The following is a 9,092-nucleotide window of genomic DNA, read 5'->3' on the forward strand; positions in this document are numbered from 1 at the left end:
CTTTCTTTCTTTCTTTCTTTCTTTCTTTCTTTCTTTCTTTCTTTCTTCCTTCCTTCCTTCCTTCCTTCCTTCCTTCCTTTCTCTTTCTTCCCTCTCTCCCTCCCTTTCTTCCTTCCCTTTTTTCTCTCTTTTACAGGCACAAAGTGGGCAAACAGGTCATTCTGACAGTCAGTGTCTTCTTCCTGGTCCCTGCCAATGAGCATTTTTTAAAGTGCCATGTATGTGCTTGTCACAGTGGTTGGGGATGCAAAGACAAAAATGGAAACTGTCCCTGTCCTCAAGAGGCTTCCATTCTATTGGGGAGATAGAGCATGGACATTAAAATAAGCAAATATGAGATAATTTGAAGAAGGAGTGCATACTCACAAATTGGGTGGCAGAATGAAGAGTCTGGAAAGGTTTCACCTAGGAGATAACACCTGACATAAAAGCCTTAAAGGAAGAGGAGGATTCAGCAAGATAGAGAACATGGAATCATCAGTCCAACCCCTTCATTTGACAGATGAGGGAACCGAGGCCTAGGGAAGTTAAGTGATGAGGAGGAATTGAGCTTCCTGTCGCAGTGGGACATCCTGTATGAACACCAAGGTGGAAGATATAACATTGAATGGGAGGGATGGCTAGTAGTCCAGTTTGCCTGGAATTAAGGAGCTTGCTGTGAAGTAGGCTGTCTGAAAAGGTAGTTTAGAACTAGATATGGAGGGCTTAAGAAAAATGCCAGATGGAGAAGTTCCTAGTTTATCTTCAAGGCAATAGGAAGCCATTAAACACGTATAATAGTAGTACAAGTTGAACATTGAATTTATCTGGCAAGTCTCTCTCATAGTTTTGGTATGGGATCTGGCTCTTAGGCTACAGATAGATAATTTAAAAGGTAGAAGCTAAGAAACAAAATGTTCAGAAATACTTAGAAGTCCCACAGTCCACTCAGTAGAAAGCTATTCCAGTCAAATGGTTTTCTCTGGTGCTGACCACTTTTTCTAAATATACTTTGAAATTTGAGAATTGGACAACTATCAAGATCACATCCTGTTCTCTTCCACCTCTCTGCATTTTGCAGGCTGCCCCATGACCAGAATAGACTCCCTCTCCAGCCACACCTGCTAATATCCATCCTTCCTTTCCAAGCCTGGTTCAGGTACTAATTTAGTAACTAACACTATCCCTAATCATATGTGATCACCTGATTCTCTAACCCTAACCCTCCATAAAATTTTTCTGCATTTCTCTCCTGTTTGCACCAATCTCTCTCATATATCAATAACATTTCCCTATCTGAGAGTTTCCACAAATACATTTATAATTTATATTTTTACCAATGTTTTCTGGTTTTGTTTTTTTTTTTTGAGAATCTCCAACATTTTCAACTAAAATGATGAAGGCTCATGTGCAGTATTTATTAGGGCAGGCAGGGAATTCAGATATTATTTATTCCATTTTACATATGTGGAAACTGAGGCCTTTAAAGGAAAAGGGATTTGGCCAAGATTATACAATGAGCCAGTGGTAGAATTGGGCCTACAACCCAGGTGTCCTGATTCTTCAGCTTGTGATTTTTTTTCACTGTACTGCCCAAGAGTGATTGACTCCAGAACATTATCCAGCCTTTCCTGGCCTATTTCCTTTTCAGTTTAATTCAACAAACTTTTCTCAGATACCTGCTCTGGGTAGTGTGCTAGGAAGAGGATGATGAACTATGATATAATCCCTGCCCTCAGTGGGCTTATGATAGATATATTAGAGGGGTGGTGGTGGTGGTGGTGGTGTTGGTGTATGTGTGTGTGTACGTGTGTGTAACTAGTGTAAGATACATACAGAATGTCTTAAGTGCATAAAAGATATCAGTCATGAAGAAGGAAGAAAATAAGCATTTGTCAAGCACATACTATGTGCTAGGCACTGTGCTAAGTGCTTTATAAATATCTCATTTGGTGAGGTAATTTGAGGATTCAATCATTATTAGATACTCACAATAACTCTGAGAGGAAGGTACAATTATTTTTCCCACTCTAAAGATGAGGAAAATGAGGCAAGCAGAGAGGTTAAGTGACTGGTGCAGGGTCACTCAGCCAGTAAGTGCCCAAGGCCAGATTTGAACTGAGGGGTTCCTGACTTCAGGCCCAATGCTTTATCCACTGTGCCACTTCAGGGACTGGAAATTCCTCTATGAGAGACTGGAAAGGGGAGAGGGAGGGAAAACTGAAGAAATCCAAGATGGCTTCATGGAGGAAGGGAGTATCTCTCTTGGGTTTTGAAGGAAAGGAAGGATTTCACCAGGTAAAGCGATGAATGGAGCCTGTTCTGGCCACAGGACAGCCTGAACAAATGCACAGAGTCAGGAGAGGGCAGGAATAGAGCAGAGACGAGTATACTAAGAGGATAATGTGAGCTAGGGTTGGAAAGGAAGGCTGGAAATAGGTCATGGTGGACCTCAAATGCTAAGATTAAAGGCATTTTAAACTACTCTATAGAGAAGTGAAAAAACCAACCAACACAGGAAAAAACCCCAAACCAAACACCTACAGCCTCCAAAATGCTTTTTTACCCTCTATGACTTAAGAGGGACTTATAGCAAAACCCACTCCATGGGGTAGAGTTGATTATCACTTAAGTGAGATGCTCTTAATGCAGAGCTATAACCATAAACACTTTGCAGATTGCTAACCATTACCACAAGTTATTTCAAAGGAATAGATTTTCCTGTGTTGTCCCCTTGGTGAAAGACAGCAAACCATGGTGCTCCATTTGCTCCAAATTAGTCACAATCAACCAACAAGAACTTATTAAGTGCCTACTATGTGCCAGGCACAGGACAAGGTGCTGGGAATAGAAAGATAAAAGCAAAAAAAAAAATCCCTGCTCTCAGGGTCCTTGCATTCCATCACGAAATGTACAAATGAACTAAATAGATGCAGAATAAATACCACGTAAATAGAGGAGGAGATAGATAATGTGTTTAGGGGGGATTGGGAAAGGGGATCGAGAGGGTGGTGCTTGACTGGAATTTTGAAGGAAGTGAGGTATTCTATGAGGTGGAGAGGAGGAGGGAATGTAAGGTATGGCAGAGGAGAGAGGGAGCCTCATATATGAAGAACATGGAGATGATCAGTTTGGCTGGACAGTGGTGGCCAGAAAGGAGAGTAACTAAGCAGAGAAGATGGGTTGGGGCCAAACTGTGAAGGGCTTTAAAGGCCAAACGGAGGAGTTTATATTTTATCTTAGATGCATTAGGGCAGTGGTGTCCAATTCAAATAGAAATAGGGCTACTAATCCATAAATAAGAATCATTTATTATACATATTACATATATTATACATAGAATATTATGTATTAACATATTATACATATTAACTTAGTTTTAAAATGTAGAGTTACCTATATTTTATTATATTTTATTTATTTTGTTAAATAATTCCCAATTAAAGTTTAATCTTTTTCAGGCCACACTCGGGAGTGCTGTGGGCTGCATGTGGTCTGTGGGAGTTGTGTTTGATGTCTGCACTACAGGACCACTGCAGTTTATTATAGATCAGGAGAATTTATTGAGTCTAGGGCATTGACAGACTCTTGAGGGGGGACATGATCAGTCTTGAAGCAGTGTTTAAGTGGGGGCAGCTAGGTGGCGCCATAGTGCACACAACGCCTGGACTGGAATCAGGAAGAGTCATCTTCTTGAGTTCAAATCTGGCCTCAGACACTCACTAGCTGGGTGACCCTGGCCAAGTCACTTAACCCAGTTTGTCTCAGTTTCCTCATCTTTAAAATGAGCTAGAGACGGAAATGGCAAACCACTTCAGTATCTCCACCAAGAAAACTCCAAATGGGCTTACAAAGAGTTGGACACAACTGAAAACAACTGAACCGGGGTTCAAATCTCACTTCAGCTATGTGACTGGAGAATTAATTTACCTTCTCTGATCTTCAGTTCCCTCATTTGTAAACTGGGAATTTCGCTTCATTTGCTTCACAGACTTATTGCTGGATCATGTGAAATAATGCATATAAAGTGCTTGACAAACCCTTCAGCACCATATCAGTGTTAGTTATTGTTCATTCCATTCATCTATCCATTTATTCATTCGTTCTAGTGCTTATTAAGGGCCTGCTCTACTGTTTCCGTTCAAGCCACTGTGCAGTCACAAATCCTTGAGCCATGGCCCTTAGGGGTGCCTTACTTCGCCTGAGGAGAAGGGTTGTGTTATCATGGCCAAAGAATTCATTTCCTAGCAGCCAACCTCCCAGACACACAAATTTTCAGGCTTAGCTAGGCCAGTCCTGTGGTAACAGGCAGGGGAGGATTCCTGGGTCTATAATCCAGCTTGGTCAGGTCTTTGGGAGCTTGTGTACCTCTGAAGGTTCAGGGTCACCTCCATGCCACAGTGAAGAATCAGAAACACAGCATCATTTGGGGGATATATTGTGACCACTTTCCCCAAGCTCCTGAATGAGACTTGGAGGGACAGGGTGTGTTTTAGTTTCAAACTGACAGGATCGTAAAATTGTTGTGGAAATGCTTTTGCTCATTAAGACATAATCTTTCTCCAATCCATACATCATTCTATCAGTTGCCTCCTTAAATCAGCCTCCACTGTGACTAGTTTTAATTACTGTCATACCTCACTATGTGATTGTAGGAATCTATGCAAGTCTTCATCAAAATTCCCTGGCTTTGTTACAAAGATTTGCTTGGGGCTAAAACTCACCAAAACTATTCTTGCGGAACTGTGGACTTTGAACATGTCTCCACTGAGTGCTTTAGCATGTCTCTTAGTGTGGTGTAGGAGGAAGAAGGCTGGATTCAGAGTCAGAGGCTCTGAATTTGACTCCTGGCTCTGCTACTAACCACCTGTTTGACCTTGGAGTCTAGTTTCCTCCTTTGTTAAATGTGAGTGTAGGTAGGCATACGTGGATAGAGTTAGCCTAAGAGTCAGGAAGACCTGGCTTTGAATCCCATTTCAAACACTTACTCTGGGTATGACTCTGGCCACGTCTCATCTTCTTCATCTATAAAATGAGAGCTAGGGTGGTGGCCTTGATTGCTCCTTAGGTCTCTTTCAGCTGTATAGACTCCATGCTATGATCCTATGCCTAGATGACCTCTTGGGTCCTGCCCATCTCCAAGTCTAAGGTCTTCACATCAAGGAAGTGATGGGTAGAGTCATTGCTTTACAGGGGGAAAGGACCTTAGAAGTCACAAATCTAACTCCTTCGTTTTATATGAGAAGAAACTGAGGCATGGAGAGGTGAGTGTCTGGGATGAGATTTAGTAGTTGATGGTGCCCCAAACCTATTCTAAGTCAATGAAAGTAGATTTGCAGCATCTAAGATTTCAGTGTGAGCATTTAAACCTCAGAAATTGATAAACTCTGCAAATCAGGGCTTGTTTTGTGGATTTTTGTCTAGACTAAGGAAAGTGATGGAGAAAATTTTAGTAACGCAGATTTAACTTTAAACGTGCACCATGTGCACAATGCACCCCTGCCCAAGGAGCTCCATTTTGGCCAACCTTGCTTCCTTTGCTTGCAGGCTAAGCTTCTGACTCTTTGTACTTGGACACCATGCTTAGGCAGTGGTCTTACCCTAAAACCTCCCTAGGCCTCCTTACCCGGGCCCAACCATCTACTCCTGAAGCCTTCTCATTCTGAAACATCCCTCCTTTTTCCACTGGTAAGCTCCTCCCAGGGCCTCCATTTTGGGAAATGGCTCAGACCAACCACATTTCATTTCGGTTTTACTGACTTGAATACCATATAGGCCCTAGTATAGGTATCTGGGTACCTTCATTTCTTGTCCTACCCCAGGCTTTTTTTTTTTTTTTGACTTCCTTTTGTGTTTTATCTTCCCACATTAGAATTTAAGTTCCTTGAGGGCAAGGAGTAATTTCTTTTTTACTTGAATTTTTAGCACTTAGCCCCATGCCTGGCACACAGTAAGTATTTAATAAATGCTTATTGCCTGTCTGCCAGCAAGTGCTGAGGGCCCAGTTATTGGCAAGCTTAGGGTAGTGAGATGCAATAATAGAGTAAGAGACAGAAAAACTCAAAAACAGATAAAGACAGTAGCAAAGGATGAGAACCAGCCTCTTACAATGTTCCATGATATTCAGTGTCCTCTGCTTAAGAAAATGAGATGGACTTCTTAAAAGATTACATAAATTAGTTAAAATCAACAAAGCCTTGGCATTCAGGGAGGTAACCATTAATTATGTGGAAATTTCACTAACAGGATTAAAGATTTAGAACTGGAAATTACCTTGGAAGTGATTTATTCCAACCCTCTCATTTTACAGATAGGGAAACTGAGTCATAGGGAGGATAAGTGACTTGCCCCAAATCACACATGGCAACTCATGTCCTCCAAGACTCCAAACCTGGAGTACTTTCCAGTTGACCTATTGAAAGCCTCATGTCTCTGAGTGATGGCACATGACTGAACCTTTCCTCTGCTGTGGCACAGTGCCCCACATTTCCAAGGTTCTTAACAGATGTTTGTTCAATTGTAGACCTAGAGTAAAACCCCACTATTTTGTAATGATTAAGGACATTTACACAAGAGAATATTTGGAACCAAAATAAGATTCCTAAGTATAGGAGGGGAAAGAAAATGGGGGTTCAGCATCGGGATCTCAGAAGGGCAATACTGGTAAATCTTTAACCACTGTCTCTGAAAAAAAAATGTATGCACAACGTACTTTAAAGCACTACATTATCAACATTTTCTCCATCACTTTCTTAAGTCTATGAATCAATGAAACAAGGAATCAAGCCCTAATTTAGAGCATTTGCTGATTTCCAAGGTGTAAATGCTCACACTGGGGAGTGAGAGAATAAGCATTTTTAACAGCATCTACTAGTGCCTAGCGCCTGCTAAGCACTTTACAAATATTTTCATTTGATCCTCATAGCAACCCTGGGTGGTTGTTCATCCTTTGTTTCAAAGAGGACCAATGACATCAGGAGGGTGATGTCTTGACTTGCGAGTGAATTGAATGTGAGTGAAGCAGAGCTGTGCAGTCACCAGCTTCACTTTTTCCTCCAGAGTCATCTGAGTCCAGTGGCAAGACATAAATCAGGACAACTGGATGGCCCAGGATGCAATGAATGACCTTGGTGTCTTTGATGTCTAACCAAGTTTAAAACACTCCTCAGCACCTGCTTTAGCTGTCTTCGTGGCTGTTAGAAGAAACTGTTCTCATCTGCCCGTTCCACCAGGGGAAGTCTTCACATGCTTGGGGTAGACATCCCCCAACTCATCAATGGGTTTGAGGCCTCTCAGTTACCCCTGATCTGGTCAACTGCCTAGACAGTTTTACCAGGACATGGCTGTTGTGTGTACTACAGGAGTTAGGGATTATTATGATCTCCATTTTATCATTGAGGAAACTGAGGCAAAGAGACGTCAAGTAACTTGCCCAGAGTCACACAGATGATAAGGCTGGATCCACACTCAAGTCTTCTTTACTTTGGGACCAGTGCTGTCCACTGAGCCACCTAATTGCCTCAAAATTCAACACTGAAAATTTAACAATCAGCTCTTAAGAGCTGATACAAGCTGACTTCAGTACCATCCTGGATCTCAGTTCTTTGGAGACAAGGATACAACTGGGTCACAGTCACTAGAGGAGAGAGGATCCATTAGGATCTCAGTTACCAGAGTCTCAAGGATAGACCCATACCTCAGTCAGCAGGAGGAAAAAACTGGGTCTCTGGTGTCATGAACTTTACACTCCAGCAAAAGGGGAATGGTGGTTGATGGTCGTTCAGGGGCCCTGGAAATCATCCTTGACTCTTCCGTCTCCTTCACCTGTCACAGCAATCAGATGTCCCATCTTCTGCAATTTCTACAAAATTGAATAAAGTCTATTCCATTTCAGACTTAGTGCCCTAAGGGAGAGGCATCTCAGTGGATAAAGTGGTAGATTTAGATTCGTGAACTTCTGAGTTCAAATCCTGCTTCATTATTAGTTGCATAATCTTGGGCAAGTCACTTAACTGCTCTCTGCCTCAGTTTCCTCAACTGTAAAGTGCAGATAATAAGGTTGTTGTCAGTCTTTTTTTTTCCAGTGGTGTTTGACTCTTTGAGACCCCATTTGTAGTTTTCTTGGCAAAGATGTTGGGAGTGGTTTGCCATTTCTTTCTCCATTATTTTACAGATGAGGAAACTAAGGCAAACAGGGTTAAGTGACTTGCCCAGGGAACAGAGCTAGTAAAGTATCTGAGACTAGATTTGAGCTAAGGAAGATAAGTCTTCTTAATCACATGCCTGGCACTCCATCTACTGTACCACCGAGCTGCCCCTAATAATTAATAATAATAATCATGCCTACCTTCGAAGGCTGTGTGGATCAAATGAGATAGTACATGCAAGGTGCATTGCAAACCTTATATATATAAGTGCTATATAAAGATTAACTATATGGGACCTGGAGATCCTATTACTTCCTGTTTGGGGGAACCTGAATATGAACTACATCCTTAGTATACTGGGTTTTCCTGAAATAACTCCAGGTTGGGGGCGGGGCGCAGTGAGCCAAAGGGCCAGCTCTGGCCCGTGTGAGCTTTAGGGCACCTGGACTCCTGAGTTTCACTGAAAGACTTCAAGATCTGTGTAGAAATCCTTCCCATTTATCCTATTAAAAGGAAATGGGAACTAACCTAGTTCTTGGGCTTAATTGGAGGAGCTCAGGAAGGAAAGGCAGTGTAGTAAAATGGTCCTTGATTTGGAGTCAAATTCCTGCTCCTTTAATCCTTACCTGTTCGACCTCATTTCTCAGAGCCTCTGTCCCCTTTCTGCATAAGGAACGGCTTAGATTAGATCAGTGTAAATCTCCTCCCAGCTCTAACCCCATGATCCCATGAAGGCACCTTCCTTGCAGATTCAGGCTGAGTAAAACCAAATGTGTCAGGCTGAAAATGTTTTGTTTCTCAACTTCATAATTATCTTCAAATTACATTGTACCCATCCAATACCCTGATCACTTTTAAATTCTGCCTCATAAAAAGTTAATGATCTTCAATATTATTAAATTGCTCCACCTAGTACAAAATTATTTTATCACTTTTAAACCAAACCACTTATTAAAAAGAAAAAAA

The sequence above is a fragment of the Vombatus ursinus genome, unplaced genomic scaffold (genome assembly GCF_900497805.2).
Source record: "Vombatus ursinus unplaced genomic scaffold, bare-nosed wombat genome assembly UNPS02009994.1, whole genome shotgun sequence".
NCBI classification, from domain to species: Eukaryota; Metazoa; Chordata; class Mammalia; order Diprotodontia; family Vombatidae; genus Vombatus; species Vombatus ursinus.